This window comes from Nuphar pumila, chromosome 2 (genome assembly GCF_984573655.1).
Source record: "Nuphar pumila chromosome 2, dmNupPumi1.hap1.1, whole genome shotgun sequence".
Taxonomy (NCBI): domain Eukaryota; kingdom Viridiplantae; phylum Streptophyta; class Magnoliopsida; order Nymphaeales; family Nymphaeaceae; genus Nuphar; species Nuphar pumila.
In genome coordinates this window covers 2,383,798-2,405,319 of record NC_143250.1, presented here as the reverse complement: position 1 = coordinate 2,405,319, position 21,522 = coordinate 2,383,798, and positions in this window count along the sequence as shown.

The following is a 21,522-nucleotide window of genomic DNA, read 5'->3' as shown; positions in this document are numbered from 1 at the left end:
TATATTAATTAAAAAGTAACCCCATTCGGAAGTGAAACCTATCGATTTTCTGCTGATACAATATGTATCGACAGATACACACCGATACTGACAACATTGGTAAAAATAAAAATGGTAGGAGAACTCCAGGGTTTTACCCATCAGAGGCCAGCCAATGTGCAGTAGGTTAATTATGGTTCTCGACAACTAATAGGGTAGACTAATTCAATAATTTTTTGTCTAAATGAAATACCATGATTTTAGAATGAGATTTTTTTATCAGCAATTTTTTGAAATAAAATTAATTTTTACATATCTTTTATATTATATTATTTGACAAAGAAGCCAGAAATAAAAATTTTGAAAATAACGTGACAAACTAGCAGCATTGCCATCTTCAAATTTGGTTACGTACGTCCACATGGACAGTGACACATACTGTCATTATTTTAAGATTTTAATAATATTTTAATATATTTTTAAATTTTTTATTACTAAAACGTCAGAAAAAAACTTATAGAGAACTGCTATTTCAGGAGTCCTTGATCAGTACCAACACCCACAACAAAATACAGCATATTGAAAATTTGTTTGGATCTGCACAAACTACCAAGAGAATCCACTTAAAGTTCTTTATTAATATATTGCTAAAATATTTTAATCAAAATCCAACATTGTCACTTTATTAAAATCAAGGTGCATGTCTCAAGTTCTTGGTAATCTGCGGACGTAAAGGGCACGAAGGATGCCAAATATCTAATGAATCATCAGATCCAAGTAAGTCGACAACTGACTATAAAACTAACCATTGTGATTAAATATTTCATAAGAAGGGTGATAATGTTAAATAATCAATTATTGACTCGCAGGGAGGGGTTCCTTATATATATATATATATATATATATATATATATATATATATATATATATATATATATATATATATATGTGTGTGTGTGTGTGTGTGTGTAATGCGTTCTTTAGGCTCTCTTTTTAGTTAGGTTCTTTCAAAAATCATAGTTTTAAGTTTTTTTTCTCACTTCTAACACCGTAGATGTGATCTATAAGTTTTGTTTAGTGGGAATCGGCTTTTGGATTGCCGAAATCTGACCTGTATACAGATTTTTTCGGTGATCCAAAATCAATGGCTACGAAGCTATCAGTTTTTTCTGGCTCATAAAAATATATTTTTTCATCGAAAAACATGATCCAAGAGTCAATTCTCACTAAATCAAACATGCTAAACACATCTAACGGTTCAGATCCATTATAAAACACTTAAAACCTATTGGGCAGAACGAGAAATAGGGCCTAATATGTTCAGTTATGCAGCCACCCGATTCTATCACAGTGAGGATGGCAGCAAGGCTAGATCCGATTATGGAGGAAGCCACCCGATTCTATCACAGTGAAGGTGTGGATGACGAGTAGTTCGAAGGAAAATCATACCCGCAGGTGAGCGTGGAGGATAATTAGATGTTGGGTTCTAGAGTGACAATGGAGAAAGTTAGATATGCAGCCTTCGAGTTGAAGAAGGAGAGTGATCCGGGCCCCAACGGCTTCTCGGGTACGTTTTTTCAACATTATTGGGATGTGGTGGGGGTATGAGTTGAGCAAGGCGGTGATCAATTTTTTTTTTTTTATTCTGGGAAGTTGCTTAGAAAGATTAACTCCACCAATATCATTTTGATCCACAAAAAGCCAAAAGCTTCTAAGCTTACAGATATTACCTCTTATAATCAGATAATTTTTTAAAAAGGTTGTAGCATTGCTCATGAAATGATGGACACCATGACCAACAACAAAGTCCCCTCTTTTCTGTTTAAAACAGACCTTGTTAAGGCCTGACAGAGTGAGCTGGGATTTCTTGGAAAGATCTTTGTATTTTTTTTTTCAAAAATACTTGGGTGTAGCGGATCATGACGTGTGTTAGGACCCCTAAATTTGCTATGTTTATTAATGGTCAACCGGGTCAAGAATTCATGACATGGAGTCCCCTTTCTCCCTACCTATTCCTCTTTGTCATGGAAAGACTATCGAGGAGGCTCATGATTGATGAAGATAGAGGGAGCATTATTCCTTGCAGTGTCCGCTATTTCGGATGGAGTCACTCTTTCTATGCTGATGATGTGCGCTTGTTTTTAAAAGATAAAGGTCATCAAAGAGTTTGAAACTAAATCTGGACTGGTAGTGAGCATCGAAAAGTCCATCATGATTCCATTTCAAGTGAGGCCAGATAGAACCAATCAAATTGCTCATGCTTGCCAATGAAAGATTGACAAACTTCTTATAAAATATTTGGGCTTGCCGATTTTTGTTGGTTGTCTACTATAGGAGATGTGTGCTCCCTTGGTTGCCAAATATCAAAAGCAAGTGGATGGATGGAACAATCACATGGAAGGTAGGGTGGTCCTCATAAATGCAGTGCTTGTCCAATGAAATAACTATTTTAGGAGAGCGGTTGGCATTTTCTATCTTTAGAGATTGGCATAGTTATTGAATATAGCCTTCTTTTTTAATTTGGAGCTATCATTATAAACCTTCCATTTTGTGTTACCTTTTATCATTCTCTGTTGCTTGTGCTCCTATATATAAAGTGTACATCATGACTGAATAAAGGAAGAAGGAATGTGTTTGTTTTTTATTGTGAATGTAGGTCATAATGATCAAACCACGTAAAACCAATTGTTCATCTTGTTGTTCATTTATTTTCTTTTAGTTCTCCATCCAAGCGAAGAATCTCATTATCTCATGGCCCATAATATTGAGTCATCGTTTACTATGGAAAATCGGAAGAGTGCAGAAACTATTGTTCTGCATAAAGCCTTAAATCCATCCAACAAGATTACTTTGGTTCTATTGAATAGATCTGAAAACACTTAGCATGGGCTAGATCAACGATGCTCTATTTTAGTGGCAAGAAGAAAGCTGAATATGTCACTGATGACTTGATGCAACCAGCAGTAGATGACATCAAATACAAAGAATGGAAAGCCTCTAATGATATCGTTATGTCTTGACTCCTAAACTCTATAGAGTTTAAAATACCACAGAGTTTTATCTTCCTCGAAATTGCAGAGAAAATATGAAGAACTGCTCATGACTTATACAATAAACAAAATGATATTGCTCGCATGTTCCACCTATCCCAAAGTATCAGTGAACATAAAAAGAAGACTCAATCCTTTAGTGAGTATTTAAGCAACCTGAAAGGTATGTGGGATGAACTAGATTATTACATGAATATGTCAACTAGTTTAAGATCTATTCATAAATTGAAGGAATGACAAAAAAATTTCAACTCCTTGTGGGACTTGAGCCTAAGTACGAGAACATTAGAAGTCAAATTTTAATGTCTCCAGAACTGCTTTTTCTTAATACAGTGTGTTCTATTTTAATGAGAGATGAGTTACAAAAAAAAAGTGATGAATCCATCTAAGGATGAAACTAGTTCAAATGATGCAAGTGACTTTTGCTTCTATGAGTCGTGAACGTTTTCAGGAAAATCACAAAGGAAAGAACAAGGTGTAGTGGTTTTGTTCGCATTGCAAGATGAATGGACATACCAAGGAGAGGTGTTGGGTGTTACACGTCAAACCAAATTTCAATAAAAGGGGGAGAGAGCAAGAAACATTCTCAGCCAAGTCCGCACAGATGCAACCTCCTGACTTAGTCGGCATCCTAGAGAAGCTTAATGAGTTGATGGTTTGCCTTTTGGAGAAACCACAATTGCATGCCACGGCCTCATCAGCCATGTTGGATTGTGGATTCCGGTGCCAGTGAGCATATGGCACAATCTCAAGAAAACTTGGTTAATTATAAGGCTTATCCTCTAAAAAATGTGGTCACTATAGCTAATGGCTCCACAATGAGTATTGAAGATCATGGTGATATTATTTTTATGAATCAAGGAATTCTTTCAAAAGCCCTCAAACTTAGTGTTTGTCTCTAAAATTACTATGGATCTCAATTATAGAGTCATTTTTACCTTAACAAACATAGTGTTTCAGGAGCTTCAGATAAGGAGGAGGATTGGTGAGGGACAGTTGGTGAATGACATATATGTCATGAAGGAGACACCAAGAGCTTTGATTTCGCAACATGAAGATAGTACCCTATGGCACAAGAGATTGTGTTACATATCCAGTCTGTGTATGAAAATCTTATGTCCCACTTTGACTTTTGATAATTATGTGTATGAGATGTGTGAATATGCTAAAATGAGTAGACCTCCATTTCCTGTTTCAATTAATGAGTCAACCAACTGGTTTGATTTAGTCCACTTAGATGTATGGGGACCAGCTCCCATGGACTCTTATTCAGGTTTTCGTTATTATTTATCCTTCATTGATGATTTCTCAAAGAATGCATGGGTTTACTTGTTGAAATCAAAAGAAGTGTTTGGCAAATTTCAAGAATTTTACAAGATGGTAGAAACGTAATTTTATTCTTATATAAAAGTTCTCTGCAATGATAATGGCATTGAGTTCAAAAATCATATGTTTGAGTAATTTGAAAAGAATTATGGTCTCATACATCAGTTTACTTGCGTCTACACTCCACAACAAAATGGTGTAGCTGAGTGCAAGAACAAACATTTTTTTAAAATGACTTGAACATTGTTATTTCAAATGAATGTGCCAAAATGTTTTTAGTGTGATGTTGTTATGACTACCTGCCATATTATAAATCGTGTGTCTGCCCAAAATGCTTGGGTGGAAATCTCCTGTTGAAATACTTAGAAGAAAGAAAGTTAGTATTGACCATTTAAAAAAAAATGATGTATGGCTTATCTGAAATTGCAATCTTAAGATAAATTAAGCCACAAGGCTACTAAATGTGTGTTTTTAGGTTATGCTTCAACCAAAAAAGGATATAAGTGTTATAGTTTAAATCTTAAGCAGGTCTTTATCACTAGAGATGTGAGGTTTGATGAGACTCAACAATTCTTTGATCAAATGCCTTATCAAAGTCAGGAGGAGCCAAGTCAAGTTGTCTTGCCAATAATTGCCACCTATGATGACTTCGATATTATTATTGAGAGGGCGAAAATCCATGACTACTCTAGTGTTGAACCTGAGGGTTATAGTAATCTAGAAAACAACACTGAACATCAAGAAAATCATCTTCGAAGAACCACAAGAGTAAGTCATCCTCCTGCCCGCCTTCAAGACTATATCACATACACTACCTTGTTTTATCCTATTGAAAAGTACATATCTTATCAACACCTCCCAGTTCACTATACAACCTTCCTAAGTAAAATTTCTGCTTGTGATCCTAGCTCATATCAAGAAGTAAAAAATCAAGAGGTTTGGGTGCATGCCATGGAAGAAGAACTTGACACCGTGAAAAAGAATAAGTCATGGGTTATTACTACCCTTATTTAAGATAAACATGTTGTTGGATGTCGTTGGGTTTATAAGACCAAGTATAGAAGCAATGGAACTATTGAGCGTCACAAGGCATGCCTTGTTGCTAAAGGATATACCCAAACACATGGCCCGGACTATGAGAAGACGTTTGCACCAATGGCAAAAATGAACATTGTTAGAATCTTGTTATCAGTTGCTTGTAATTATGAATGGCCACTTTACCAAATGGATGTCAAAAATGTTTTTTTGCAAGGTGAACTCAAGGAGGAAGTGTACATGCATGCGTTTGCCGCCCAGACATCCACAAGAAGGAGACCCGAACCTCGTGTGTAAATTACAAAGGTCTATCTATGGGTTAAAACAATCTTCGCGGGCGTGGCATCAAAAATTAAGTCAAGCTTTGGAAGGGAAAAACTTTACCTGGAGTCATGCAAATAACTCTGTGTTTGTCAAAAAGAATAAAGAGCATATTATAATTATCCTAATTAATCTATATGGATGATCTTATTGTTACAGGTAATGATCAAGAGGGAATTGTCAAGGTGATAACTTTCTTTATCAAACGTTTGATATAAAGGATTTGGGGTGCCTAAGGTATTTCTTGAGAATAGAGGTGGCCCAATAAAAAAATTATTGTTTTTTTCTCAAAGAAAATATATATTAGACTTATTAAAGGAAACAGGCAAGCTAGGATGCAAGCTAGTGGATACTCCTATAGAACCATATTGCAAATTTGATGACTCAAAAGAAAATAAGATTGGAGTTATCAGAAGTTACCAAAAAGCTTGTGGGAAAACTCATTTATGTAACTGTCACACGTTCGAACTTAGCATATGCAGTTAGTGTGGTGAGCCAACATATGTATAACCCCAAGCCATCTCATGTTAGGGCAGTTGATTGTATTTTGCGATACTTGAAGGAAACTCTAGGATAGGGTCTATGGTTCAAGAGAAATGGGATAGTAGACATTTAAAGTTTCTCTGATGTAGATTGGGTAGGAAGTCAAGATAGGAGGTCCACGATAGGCTATTATGTATATGTTGGGGGAAACATAGTATCATGGAAAAGTAAAAAGCAGAACATTGTATCCAGATCTAGTGTCGAGTAGGAATATCAAGCTATGGCGGTCAAAGCATGTGAAGTTATATGGGTTAGATCTCTTCTTCAAGAAATGGGTATGAAAATTAACTCTCATATCTCTATGCATTCTGGCAGCCATTCTAATTGCAGGTAACTCAGTGTTGCATGAAAGGACAAAGCACATAGAAATAAATTGTCACTACATAAGGCAGAAAGTTCAAAATGGAGAAATTATTGCACCCTTTATTAGAAGCGAAGAACAACTTGTCGATGGCTTTACTAAAGGGTTTTCATCTAAGCATCTTGGCAACTTGAAGGTCAAGTGGGGCTGCTTTAACTTATATGCCCCACTTGAGGGGGAGTGATGGAATAATGAGATTTTAGGAGAGCGGTTGGCATTTTCTATCTTTAGAGATTGGCATATTTATTGAAGATAGCGGAGCTATCATTAGAAACCTCCCATTTTGTTTTACCGTTTACCATTATTTGTTACTTGTGCTCCTATATATGAAGTGTACAGCGTGACTGAATAAATTAAGGAATGTGCCTATTCTCCATTGTGGATGTAGGTTATAATGACCAAACAACGTAAAATTAGTTGTTCACCCTACTGTTCATTTATTTTCTTTTTAGTTCTTCATCAATACTACTTCCACGTTTTCTTTTTCTACATACTGAATTATGTGTTTTAAGTTACCAAGATCCATTACCAAACAAATGGAGACTATTATGCCTAATTTCTTGTGGAATGGTCATAATGGTAACCAAAACAGTATGCATCTCCTGAACTGGGAATCTATTTGCCTTCCTCGTGAAGAAGGTGGCCTTGACATTCAAAAAATCAGATAGACTAATGTGGTCTCGTTGGCAAAGATGAGTTTTATAGTAGCGTCTAAAGATACCAACCCAGAGGCAGAATTGATCAACTAGAAATACCTCCTTCGAAATGCTATCCGGCATGAGTGGATGTTCAACTGAGATCTTGGGGGGAAGTCCATTAAGCTGGTTTCTCTATTGTTAAAGATGGTGTCAGGTGGAAAGTGGGCCACAGATCTTGGGGGGAAGTCCATTAAGCTGGTTTCTCTATTGTTAAAGATGGTGTCAGGTGGAAAGTGGGCCACAAAAACAAGGTAGAATTTTGGTTTGACCCTTGGACATGGAGCATGCCTTTGATCAGTTTGCTATTTATCAGGTGACAAACCTTCAGATTGGTTTCCTTCCTGCAATGATATATGAAATGTAATTGTTCTTGTAACCGGTAGGGTTTGCCTAACCCCAGCATGGTAATCCAAAAAAACTATATTATGCTACTTTTAACAAACAGCAATCTAGAAAGTAGGAATAATGAAAATAACCAATAAATTAACCTACCCAAGATTGCAAAGATAACTATGTTACACTACTTCTACCAAAGATATGAAAATCAATAATAATACAAATAAAAAATAAATTAACTTATAAATTCAAGAAAATGAGCATTATTCTCAACCAATCAACCAACTTGCAAAATTTCTATACTGAACATTTATACGAAACTAGATAATTGACCGAGCATTATAAAATCAAAAGGTAAAAAAGATCTATATCGAATGCATTTGTCAAGATTCAAAGTAAAAGTAATTATAATCATAAACATATTGAACCCAAAACCGAATCAAGATGGGTTGGGTTTGAGTCTAATTCTTAAACCCAACTAAAAAAATATGTATATTAAAGACCTGACCCGATACATACCCTGACATGTTAACCTATATGAGTCCACAATTTCCAGCTGCACCCAGACCCGAACTTGATTTAAATTGAGATGGGTTTTAGTCTAACTTTTAGACCCAGTTTAGATTTGGGTCTGATATGACCTAACCCAAACCCAACTCGGTTACACTTTTAAATTGCTAATAACTAGGGGTGGCAATCGTGTCGGGTTGGCGGGTCGACCCGACGGATTGGCGGGTCAGCATACCTCAACCCGAACCCAGCCTGTTTAATAAACGGGTAACCCGACACGACCCGCCAACCCATTTAATAAATGGGTTGGGTCGGATAAACAGGTTCTCAGGTTTGGGGGTCAGGTTGGCGGGTTGACGGGTCGGGTTGGCAGACGGGTTGGCGGGTTATTGACCCACCCGCCTAACCCGTTTATTAAGCGGGTCAGCCAGGTTGGCAGGTTGGCAGACCCCTAACACGAACCCGACCCATTTAATAAACGGGTTAGGCGGGTTGACCCGTTTATTAAACGGGTTCATTTTTTCCAAACCCGAACCCGCCTAAGAGGCGGGTCGGGTTGGCCGGTCGTGTCAGGTTTTGCCACCCCTACTAATAACCAAAGGCCTAGGCATGGACAGTTATGCATGGAAATGACCAGCCCCATGCACAAACATTTTTATTTTCATGGCCAATGAGAGAGAGAGAGAGGAATCCTCATTTTATCCCTATTAAGTAGGGGTGTTGATGGGTCAGATTTGGTTCAGACCCAGGTGGAACCAGACCCATGCCTGATTTGAGATGATGGTATTGTGTCCGGATCCGGGTCCAATAAAACCCATCATAAGAGAAACCATATTTGTATCCTTTAAGGATTACATGAACCATACCCAGTAAGATAACATTTTTTTATCCTTTTTACAATGAAAATTTGAGGATCTTAGTAGGAACTCGGGTCAGGCCTGGGTATGGTATGAAATTTCACAAACCATACCTAGCTCTATATATTTATCAGACCCTTCAGGTCTGACTCAAATTCTAATTGGACCTTCTCATTTATTACCAAACCCTGGCCCTATAGGGTTTGCTACAAGTCGGATACACGTCAAACCCAACCCAGACACCCCTACTATTAAGGAGAGAGAGAAAGTTCCTCCATGTTATGGTAATTAAAGAAATAGAGAGAAAGATATGGAGAGAAAGTGCAATTACAAATGGTAATTAATTTTTTTTAAATTACAATGTGCCATGTAAGTAAGACTTCCTTTTTTAAGAAAACTTTAAGAAAATGCCCCTACAAATTTTTAATTACATTCTTAATTCACATGACACGAATGCCTTTTAAAACAAAGTTATAAAGCATCCAATTTTTTGCACCATATATTGTTGCTTCTACTTTTATAATATTTAGAACATAAGAAACCCTAATTCTAAATTGGATTTGAGATAAATTCATTACATAATAAAGATCTAAATATAAACAAATACTCAAACAAAAATCTAAATTAAAAACTTGATCCAAATGGAACCCTTGGACTCATATGTTGTTGCTCTAGTTCATGCATCATTCTCCCCAAGTTAGAGAAGACTTGCCCTTTAGTCTGCTTCATTGTCTTTTCTTCTAATTTTGCTAGTCTCTTAAGAACATTGGGGATGAAGCAATTTTAATTAGTTGTGTCTGTTAAGCATTGATCAGGATCTTGTGGTAATAGAATCCATCTGGTAGACAATCTAAGGAGAGTGTATAGATCATGCAACTCTTGTGTGGTTGGTGTAGAACAACACTAAATGGATCCTCTTGCACTATATGAGCCATGGTAGAAAGATCCATTTGTGAGTGCCCTTGTATCAAATTATAATTCATTAGGCATAAGTTTATACCACTTGGATCAAATGGGTACTTCCAGGATTGTTTAAGTGGTAGATAGGCTTGGATGGTTATTGGCAAATATTGAGCCACATTATGGGGAGGTGGGAGTACCTGATCCAAAAGGGCCAACGATCTTTCATTCCCACCCCGTCCCCCTCCCGTAACTCTCTCTCTTTCTCTCTAGCCCTCTGCCCTTCCCGTGACACCCTCTCTCTGTCTCGCCCTCCCTGAAATTTTCTCTCTCTCTCTCTTCCTTCGGCCCTCTTCCCTTCTCATGGCCACCTCTCTCTCTCTCTCTAGCCCTCCCCAATTCCCTCTCTCTTCAGCCCTCTACCCTTCCCGTGACCCCTTCCCTCTCTCTCTCGCGCGCCCTCTACCCCCCCCCCGCCTCGCGCGCGCTCCCTAGCTCCCTCTCAGGGTTGAAGCATATCAATTTTCTGTAGGTCGATACTGACATTGGTTAAAATGGTAGGGGACCTCTAGGGTTTTACCAATCGAAGGCCAGCCAATATGCAATCATTTAATTGCGATACTCGAGGAGTAATAGGGCAGGGTGGTACAATAATTTTTGGCAAAAAGAAATACCATGATTTGATCATGAGAGTTTTTTATCAGCAAAATTTTGAATTTTTTTTATTTTTACATATTTTCTATATTATTTTTTTTTGACAAAAGAAGCGAGAAATAAAAAATTTGAAAATATCATGACAAACTAGTAGCATTGCCATCTTCAAATTTTGGGTCTGTCATATATCACTAGAAGAAAATCGTGGATTAGCGACGACTTATATCCATCGTTAATCCGTCGCTAAACTGTTTAGCGACGGATTAGCGATGGATAGAGGCCATCGCGAATTTTTGCTCGCTAATTAGCGAAAAAACTTATATGTCGTTAATTCCGTCGCTAATTTGCGACAGATTAGCGACGGACATTATCCGTCGCTAAATTTAAAAAAAAAATAAAAAAATGATCCCTGTCGGGCGGTATTCCGGCAGCAATAAGTCGGACTTATACCGCACCCGACAGGCATTGCACAGAATGATCGCTTTGCCTCGTCGCCGGACTTGTATCGTCCTTCGTGAACCGGTGCTCTCCGGCATCGCCGTCCTCCGTGAACCGGCGCTGTCGTCCTCCGTGAACTGGCGTCGCCGTCCTCCGTGAACTGATGCTCTCCGGTGCTGTCCTCCATGAACTGGTGTCGTCATCTTCCGTGAACCAGCGTCGCCGTCATCTTCCGTGAACCAGCGTCGCCGTCCTCCGTGAACCGGCGTCATCGTCCTCCGTGAACCGGCGCCGACGTCCTCCAGTGATCGCCGACCGTCCTTCGTGAACCGTCCTCCGTGAACTGGTGCTCTCCGGCGTCGCCGTCCTCCATGAAACGGCACCGTCATCTTCCGTGAACCGGCGTCACTGTCATCCTCCGTGAACCAACGTCGCCGTCCTCCGTGAACCGGCGTCGTCGTCCTCCATGAACCGGCGCCGACGTCCTCCAGTGATCGCCGACCGTCCTCCGGCGTCGCCGTCCTCCACTCTCCAACGCGCTCTCCGACGTCGTCGTCCTCCGAAGAAGTCGGTTTAAATCGAGCGCGATCGATTTAAATTTCGAACGGAGAGAGAGGGAAAATTTCGTGCTCGGTTTAAATCGAAAATTAGTGAGGGATTTAGCGAGGAAATTTTTCTGTCGCTAATCCGTTGCTAATTAGCGACAGAAAAATTCCCTCGCTAAAATGTTTTTCTTGTATTGAGAATTAGCGACGAAACAATTGTTGTCGTTAATCCGTCGCTAATTTGCGACGAAAAAAATCCATTGCAAATTTCTGTCGCTAATTAACATTTTTCTTGTAGTGTATGTATGTGGTTACGTCCACATGGACAATGACACTTACCGTCATTATTTTAAGATTTTAATATTTTTTACATTATTTTAATAAAAAAGCTTTTTTTATTACTAGAACATAAAAAAAAAACTTTTAGAGAACTGATATTTCACGGGTCCTTAATCTGTATCCAAAATATAGCATATTGAAAAATTGTTTGGAGAATCCAACTTAAAGTTCTTTATTAATATATTGCTTAAATATTTTAATGACACACATATATATATATATATATATATATATATATATATAAAAAGAGGGTAATGTGTTCCTTAGGCCCCTTTTTCTAAGTTTCGTTATGCCACTTCAACAATTATAGTGTTTAAGTATTTTTTCTCGTCTCTAACTTAAAACCTATGAGGCAGAACAAGAAATAGGGCTTAATATATGTTCAGTTCTCATATATATATACATATATATATATATACATATATATATATATATATATATATATATATATATATATATATATATATATATATATATATATATATATAAAAACTGTACCAGCAGATGAGTAAATCATCTATTGTTATAGGACTGTTTTCCACCACCGATCATGCATTGATCAGCGGCAAGTTTTATTTTTTTACAAAACAAAAAAATTAACGATAGTGCACTAATTGTCCAATTTATACCCAAAACAATTAGCAGTAGCCCGGATCGAATCAAGACAGCCCATAGCTGTTTGACAACATTTCATGTGAGCCCCATGCAATGTTGTCTTGTGATTGGCTAGTGTCACATAGCCATGGCATTTAGCCACTCCTTCGATCTCAACGATTGTAGTTGGCTAGGCAATCAATCATTATCACGATAACACATACAAACGCAACAAACATATGCAATAGGGTTAATGTGGCAATCTTGGAATCAACATCTTAGCTTCCTAAGCGCATGCCTTGTAAGGGGCTCAGCTCCCACCACAAGCTTCTCTCATGAGCTGGCTCGTTCTTCGTGATGTGGTTAATATGGATGCTAAACTCAAGGAGCGAGGCTTTCACCTCACTAGTCGTTGCTTGTTATGTTTGTGTGAAGAAGTCTACAAAACACTTATTTTGAAACTATTGCTTTTTTTCTTACTTTGTTGCATTACACTTGGAATGGCGTCTTTAAGGATTAGAACAACTTACCATTTCCTAAAGAGGTTGTGATTGCACCACACATCAAATCTAGGGGTGACCGCTAGACGTTTCTTTGATGTACTTGGGTTTTGACAGCTTGGTGAGTGTTCTGGCTAGAGAGGAATCATCACATCTTTCGTGAAAAAAACTACTGATTTAGAGGGTATCTTTTACCACCTGCACTACAAAATTGGCGTGCAGATTAGACTAAAATGGTCTCACCTCCCCACAGATTGGGTCAGGGAGCATCAGGCTGCCTTCTTTTGATTGACATTGTTATTTCAATTTCTTTCATTCTGCTGTGTTGACGGATGGAACAGATGGAGATAGTGATATCTCATCACTCCTCTCTTCCCTGTTTCTGCTTTTGATGTATCCTCTACTTATAGCATTATCAATGACGATTTATAGGTACATAGCGATATGCAGGTGCCGCAATATACTGGCACATTGATTTATAGGCATCATGATTTACTGACACTGCGATTTGTAGACACTACGAGTTACATGCATCACGACTTACTGGCACTGCGATTTGTAACTATCACAATTTGCAGACACATCGACTTATGTGGTTCAGTCTTTAAGACCTACATCCACGAAACAATCACTGCAACTCTTTATTTTCCTTCCAATGAATATCATATGAGGTACATCCTGATTTTTATAGCAAAACTAACTAACTGAAAGGGGATATTTAGGAGAGGAAAGAGGAAACTCAATCTTATCCCAACAGGGAGATAGAGAGATTTAAGAAACTTAACAAACAACGCTTTCTGACTTCCCTTATCTTCATCACTCCCCCTCAAGTGGTGTAAATATCATGACATCCCCACTTGTTTAACATGACCTTGAGTTGAGCCTGTGCGACTCCTTTTGTTAGCCCATCTGCAGCTTGATCAATACTCTTTGTGTATGGTGTACAGATCTCTCCACATTGAACTTTTTCTCTGACAAAGTGACAGTCAATTTCGATATGCTTAGTTCTTTCATGAAAGACAGGATTAGATGCAATATGAATAGTCGCTTGGTTATCACAATACATTGGTATAAATGAGCTTGTATTGAACCTAAGCTCAAATAGAAGATTCTTAACCTAAATGAGTTCACTGGTAGTGGTGGTCATGGCCCTGTATTCTGCCTCAGCACTGGATCTAGAAACTACACTTTTTTTCTTGCTCTTCCATGATACTAAATTATCTCTGACATATACGCGATAGCTTGTAGTAGATCTACGATCCAGGCTACCCGCTCAATTAGCATCTGAGAAGCCTTTTATGTTTATGTTGTCATTCTTTTTATACCATAATCCTTGTCTAGGCACCTTTTTCAAATACTTGAGGATTCGATCAACAACCTTCATATGACTTTGGCAAGGAGTTTGCATATATTGACTCACCTGACTAACGACATATGTGATGTCCGGACGATTAACAATCAGATATATCAACTTTCCAATAATTCGCTGATACTAAGTGATGTTTGCAACTAGTTCATCTTGATCTTTCATTGAATTACATCGGGTTTCTATAAGAGTATTAACAGGTTTACTTCTAAGTTTTTCGGTTTCCTTAAGTAAATCGAGAGTGTATTTTCTTTGAGACAAAAATATCCTTTTTTTTCAATGAGCCGCTTCTATGCCCAAAAAATATTTCGGCCTACCCAAATCTTTAATTTCAAACAGTTTTTGAAGTTCTTTGGCAGCAGTAATTTTTTGAACATTGTTTCCGGTGATGATGATATCATCAACATAGATCAATATGATAACCATCAAGTCATTTTTCCTTTTGAAAAATATAGAGTTGTCTGCAAAATTTTTAACAAACCCATACTTTTCAATAGCATTGCTCAATTTAAGATACCAAGCTCTTGGAGATTGCTTCAATCCATATATAGATTTGTGAAGCTTGCAGGCAAGAGAAGAATTTTTTTCTTGAGGATGACTTGGTGGCAAGCTCATATAGACTTTTTCTTGAAGATCGCCTTGCAAGAAGGCGTTCTTCACATCAAGTTGATACAAAGGCCAGTTTAAATTGCAAGCAATGGATAAAATAATACATATACTATTCATTTTCACAACCAGGGCAAACATTTCTTCGTAATCGATCCCTTGGGTCTGAGTGTATCCCTTTGCAACAAGTCTTGCCTTGTGTCTTTCGATAGATCCATCACTTTTAAAATTATTTTTGAAAATTCATCGACACCCTATAATCTTTTTCTTCTCCGGAAGGGAAACAATTTCCCATGTTTTATTTTTATGCAGAGCGTCAAGTTCCTCTTTCATCGCCTTAACCCAAACTGACTCATTTTTTGCTTCTTCGTATGATGTTGGTTCATGATTGACATCAATAGAGCTGAGAAATGCCACGAAAGCCTTTGGCAAATGCCCATAGCTAATTTATTTTTCAATAGGATGTTTAGTGGCTGTATAGGTAATACAATCTTTCAAGTGATCAGGAGGTCTAGAGACTCGCTGAGATCTTCTTACATCTGATATGTGGACCACTACCAGTTCATTGAAAGTTTGACCTGTATTATTTGGGGGAAGATCATCCGTTCTTTGAGGCTCACTAATGGATCTAGTAACTTTGGTTATCAAAAAATCATCATAGGCGTCAATACTGGGGAGAACCACCTTCTCCTCACAAGATTCTTCTTTAGGGACATATTTAAAGAAAGGTGTATCTTCATCAAAGTTGACATCAAGCGAGATGTACAAGCATTTTTCTTTCAGATTATAACACCTATATCCTTTTTTCGTTGTGGAGTATCCCAAGAATAAACATTTTTGAGCTCAGTGAGTGAGTTTGTCTCGGTCACCTTTAGGGATTAACATATACACGATGCAACCAAAAACTCGCAAATGTTCAACACTCGGTTTTTCCCCTTTTAGTAGTTCCCATGGAGATCTTCCTTGAAGTTTTACCGACGTGAGGCGATTTATAATATAGCATGCTGTCATGATAGTGTCACTCCAAAATATTTTTGGCATATGAGTTTGAAAAAGTAAGGATCTAGTTACCTCGAGAAGATGCCTATTTTTTTGCTCGACGACTTCATTTTGTTGTGGAGTTTCGACGCAGTTAAACTGATGATCAAGGCCATTTTGTTCTTCAAATTCTTCAAAACTCTTGTTTTTGAATTTTGTCCTATTGTTAGTTCTCAAAACCTTAATCCGAGTATCAAACTGTGTGTAAACCATATTGTAAAAAATCTTAAATCTTTCAAAAACTTCATCCTTGGATTTGAGCAAGTATATCCATGTCATTTTTGAGTGATCATCAGTGAATGTTAAATAATACTTAAAGCCAGTATGTAATGTCGTGGGTGCAGGACCCCAGACATCTGAATGAACATGATCAAACAATTTACTAGCAACATTGTCAGATATTGGGAATTGAGGTCGAGTCGTCTTTGCATATCGACAAACATCACACATATGAGTGTCAAAAGAAACATCAGGAACCAAGGCTAAAAGAGACCTGTTGGAAGGATGTCCCAACCTGAGATGCCATCTCTAACCATTATTCACGCTTCGATTGGATATCATAGCCGAGTCTTCTTTATTTATCACATAGAGGCCCTGCTCAAGACGCCCCTCACCAATCATCCTGTGCATCAGACGATCCTGAAAAATAACATTGTATGGAGAGAATACAAGATTGCAATTTAGTTCTTGTGTCAGTTTAGAGATGGATAAAAAATTTGAAGAAATCTACGACATGTGAATGATTAAAATCTTTTTGTCAAACAAATATGTTTCTCCTCTTCCCTTGACTTGGATAGTGGATCCATTGGCTATGGTTACCGAACATTTCTCATATACTGGCCGCATATTTTGGATATTTGTTGCATATTGAACCATATGATCTGAAGCCCCTGAGTCTATAATCCAAATATTCGATTTTTGTTTTGAGGAGGAAGAACACATACATGTCTCGATAGACGTGATAGCTGATGCAGCAATAGTAGGAACGTCCTTCTTGCTTCCCTTTATGTTGTTCAAAAAATCTCTTAAAGAGTACAGAGATAACATATTATCATCCTTAGCAAGATAGGTTGTTTTAGTTCTAGTAGTATATTTTCTTTCATCCTTATAGTTGTGAGGTTTACCATGAAGAAACCAGCACTTATCTCTATGATGCCCTTCCTTTTTGCAATGAGAGCAAACAAGAGGTTTTCTTTTGTGTTTATTCGATCGATCATCATTCTTCGTATTTTGAGATATGAAGTACATGTTATAGGCAACTCTCTCACCCGATTCTTCGGTGAATGGCTTGGTATTATTCATCATTACTTTTCTACGACTTTCTTCCATCAAGATGATAGAGCAAACATTACTAAGAGATGGCAATTTCTGCTTTAAGAGAATTTGACTTCGAATAAGTTCATAGTCTGATCCAAGCCCAGCTAAAAACTGAAAAAATTTTCTTTGTTCTTTAAGTTTTTGAATAATGCAAACATTTGAAGAAGAGACGGCCATAGAGTCCAATTTGTCCCACATACTCTTGAGTTTTCCAAGATACTCACTCACGGATGAGTTGTTTTTCTTTTCGTGTAGGGTCTAGGTGAATTGATACATGCGATCTATGTTATTTTGCTCACTGTACAAATCCTTAGCCGTAGTCCAAATTTTCTCAGCGGTATGGAGGAACAAAAAACTCTCAACGATTTTAGGCTCCATAGAATTAAGAAGTCAAGACATAACCAAGTCATTGGTTGATTGCCATTCATCGATTTGTGTTTTATCTGGCTTGGGAGTTTTCTCATTGATGAAACCTAACTTGGATTTACCGCTCAAGAATAGAGACACTAATTTGACCCAAGAAATATAATTGGAACCATTGAGTAAGATTGGGGTGATCTTGAGAGAAGGAGATATCTGCTCCTGAATGACAATCTTTTCTGATGTGTTGGCCATGACGGAACATGCAACGAACTGTGGCGATTAGCATAAAGCGGATGATAGGATCACAACTCTTGCTGTGATACCATGACGATTTATAGGTACACAGCGATATGCAGGTGTCATAATATACTGACACAACGATTTATAGGCACTACGAGTTGCATGCATCACAATTTACTGGCACTGCGATTTGTAGGCAATACGAGTTACAGGCATCACGACTTACTGGCATTGTGATTTGTAACTATCAAGATTTGTAGACACATCGATTTACGTGGTTTGGTCTTTAAGACCTACGTCCACGAACACTAACCACTACAACTCTTTATTTTTCTTCCAATGAATATCATATGAGGTACATCCTGATTTTTATAGCAAAGCTAACTAACTAAAAGAGGATATTTAGGAGAGGAAAGAGGAAACTCAATCTTATCCCAACAGGGAGATAGAGAGATTTAGGAAACTTAACAAACAACGGTTGTCGACTTCTCTTATCTTCATCAATCAATATATTTCATTTTCAAAAAAACTATGTTACGCTGCTTAAAGGGGTCCAGGATTATTGATTTTTTTTTTTCTTATGGAGAGGACTATAGCAGGAGGTGAGTCGACTGAGGAAAGGGTAGGTACCTCTGTGAGACACCCGAATATGGGGGATCTCGGAGGTTCAGAGAAGCATCCTCCTAGAGGTCAGAAGTGGTGGGGAATACGACCAGGAAAATCCGATAGGAAGGAGATCCCATTAGATCCTTGATTATGGACGACAGAAAGGTGGTCTATGTTCTTGATGGCTGCCATGAGAAGTGGATGAGAGATTTCTCATTCTCGCTCGTTGCTGGTTTTGCTGGAGAAAATAGGAGAGGAGAAGATGAAGTAGATGGGATTCAAATTCATTTTTTTCAAAAAAAAAATGAAAAGAATGTGGTCAATTATTAAAGATTTGCAGTTCTCGACGGATCATAATGGGCTCTTCACGATCACAGTTTTGAAGGAAGAGGATATGCAGCTGATCCTTAGGATGAAAGGGTTTGGAAGCTTGCAGGGTGTACTTGGATCACTCAAAGATGGACTCCAGGTCAATCTCGACAATCTTCTCAATGGATCCGACTCCTGGATGTCTCGATTGAATGTTAGAGAGGGGAGTTTTTTGGGGGGTAGCTAAACACATGGGAGGATAGATGCTTGAAATTGATGAATGCAAGAAAAAATGCAATCGCATGCACTATGCCCACTTGGTTTTAAGAACTATAGCTCTCAAGCGGAGCCTTGAGTGTGTTTGAGTCTCTGCTCTCATAACCAAGGGATATTCTTTGAGATCCCTTGATTTAGAAAACCGAGGATCTCTGGCACAACTAGTGTACCTTGAATTAAGGAACTTTTTTGTTAGAGATGCAAATGAGTTGGATCCAAGGTGATGGTTTTGCAATTTTTAGCTGTTTTGGAACTGATTTTCATCTGATTCCTCATTTATTTAGTTGTTCATAACCCAAACCATTTGCATCCCTTATATATATATTTTGATAAGCAAGTTGGGGTTAGGCGGACCCCTACCAAAACAACAACAACCCCCATGTGGCAGAGGGATTCAATCCTAGGCCTTCAACTAGGCATAGGACCCCGCTTACCACATGAGAGACCACCACGTTGGTACATCCCATATATTTAAGCCTATATTTAAGATCCTCAAAAAGTGCTTAAACATGTCCGCGTCTTAGGGTGGGTTTGAATTGCTAGACAAACACTGCAGTGTTTGTGCAGACCACAAGAGTTGGACCTTGGGAAAACATGCCCGCGCAATGTGTTTTGTCCTGCACAGGCATGTGTTTCAAATGCAGGACAAACAATGCCCAGCGAATAACTTTTCCTGGGGGCTGCGGTGTTCTTAGTGATGTCAACAGGTCTGATTTGTATCGCATACCCGACCCGACCCGACCTGACCCAAATTCCCAAGTATGGGCATGGAAAGTGCAGACATGAATAATATTTGTGTTGACCCGAACCTTACTCGAGAAATATGCAGGCCGGTTTTGGGTCATAATTTTTTCTGGGAACCCGACCCAACATGAGTATTTTATATATATTTTTAATAAAACTAAATATATAAAATTATGTGCATCTGAGTTTGGGATTCTTTTTTTGTGACCTGATAAAACTCGAACCAGAACCAGAACCCAGTTATTAGTTACATGAGCGGGTCTGGGTCAACCCTGACCTTGCCGTTGACATCCCTAAGTGTCCCCAAGCAGCATTTGTCTAGTGATTCAAGACCCTGTTTGCGTCAGTCAACAATCAGACTCCAACTAGAGGTTTTCTGGTGTGTGTTTTTTTTTCGCATTTTCGCAGTTTTGACCCCATAAATGTGTTGGACATAGATCAATTTACGAGCAATTCACACCTAGATCAAGTGCTTTCACTGAAAAAAATGATATTTAGATCCTCAAAATTTTATAAAGTTTTTTTACCATTGATTTTTTTGACCTTATAAAACCCACATGGGTCGAATCAAACACTTCAAGAACTGATCCCTATAAAATAAAGTACATAGATCACATGTAAGAATTTAAAAATAAAACTAAAAAACCCTGAAAAACTCATTTACCACGTATCATTTCACACCTACCCATTACTCTAAATATATAGTGAGAGAGAGAGAAAAAAATATGGTTCAATCCCTGTTCTCCCTTGGATAATAAATCCAGCCATATAGATGTGATCTTACCAATAATTTTTTGAATCAAACTTTTTTGATGTGTATATAAAATTTTACAAGCATCCAAAAATCAACAATTCTGAAATTTGTAAAATTTTTTATGTTATAAAATCTTACCTACACGTTAGAAAATTTTGATCCATGAGTCAAATCATATGTTTTCAACCATGGTGATCACAACTATAAGGTCAAATTTGCCAAAAAAAACATACCTAACATATAGATTTTGAAGAGCAGAACAAACATATCTAACATATAGGGGAGAACAAGGGGTGGACCACCCCCGTTCTCATATGCACGCAGACACTAATGCATACGAATAATATTTTAATAATATTTATGATTTTTTAATATTTTATTTTAATAAAACACATTTTTCAAAATTAAAATATCAAAACATTAGTTTGTCATTGATTAAAAAATTTCATGTCCTATATTCCAAAAACTTAACGTGTCCTCGTGTCAGGTTTTGGCCTAAAGCCAACCAAGAAGAGGTGATTAAGGATGCAGACTGATCAGGGTTTTGACCCCAATTTGAACCGTGTCTATTCCACATGTTCATCCAACAGTATTTACCAGAGATATACATTAAAACAAATATGGTTGGGGCTCCGCTTGTCTGGTAGGAGCAGTAAGTGCACGCCACCTTGTCTTGGGACGTTACCAGTTCCAATCCCAATGGTATGATTGTATAACTGATAGGGGTCTGCCTCCTTATACTGTCAAAACTTAGCATATACACGTTGAACTAGGCATGCGTTTGAATATATCCTAATCCTATCCTAAATCCTAATCTTAAATATTATAAAAGCGAGTTATAAGTTGCAAAAATTAAGAACTTTATTACTTTTCTTAAAATGACATTCTTGTCATGTGTTGTAATAGTGTAATTAAAA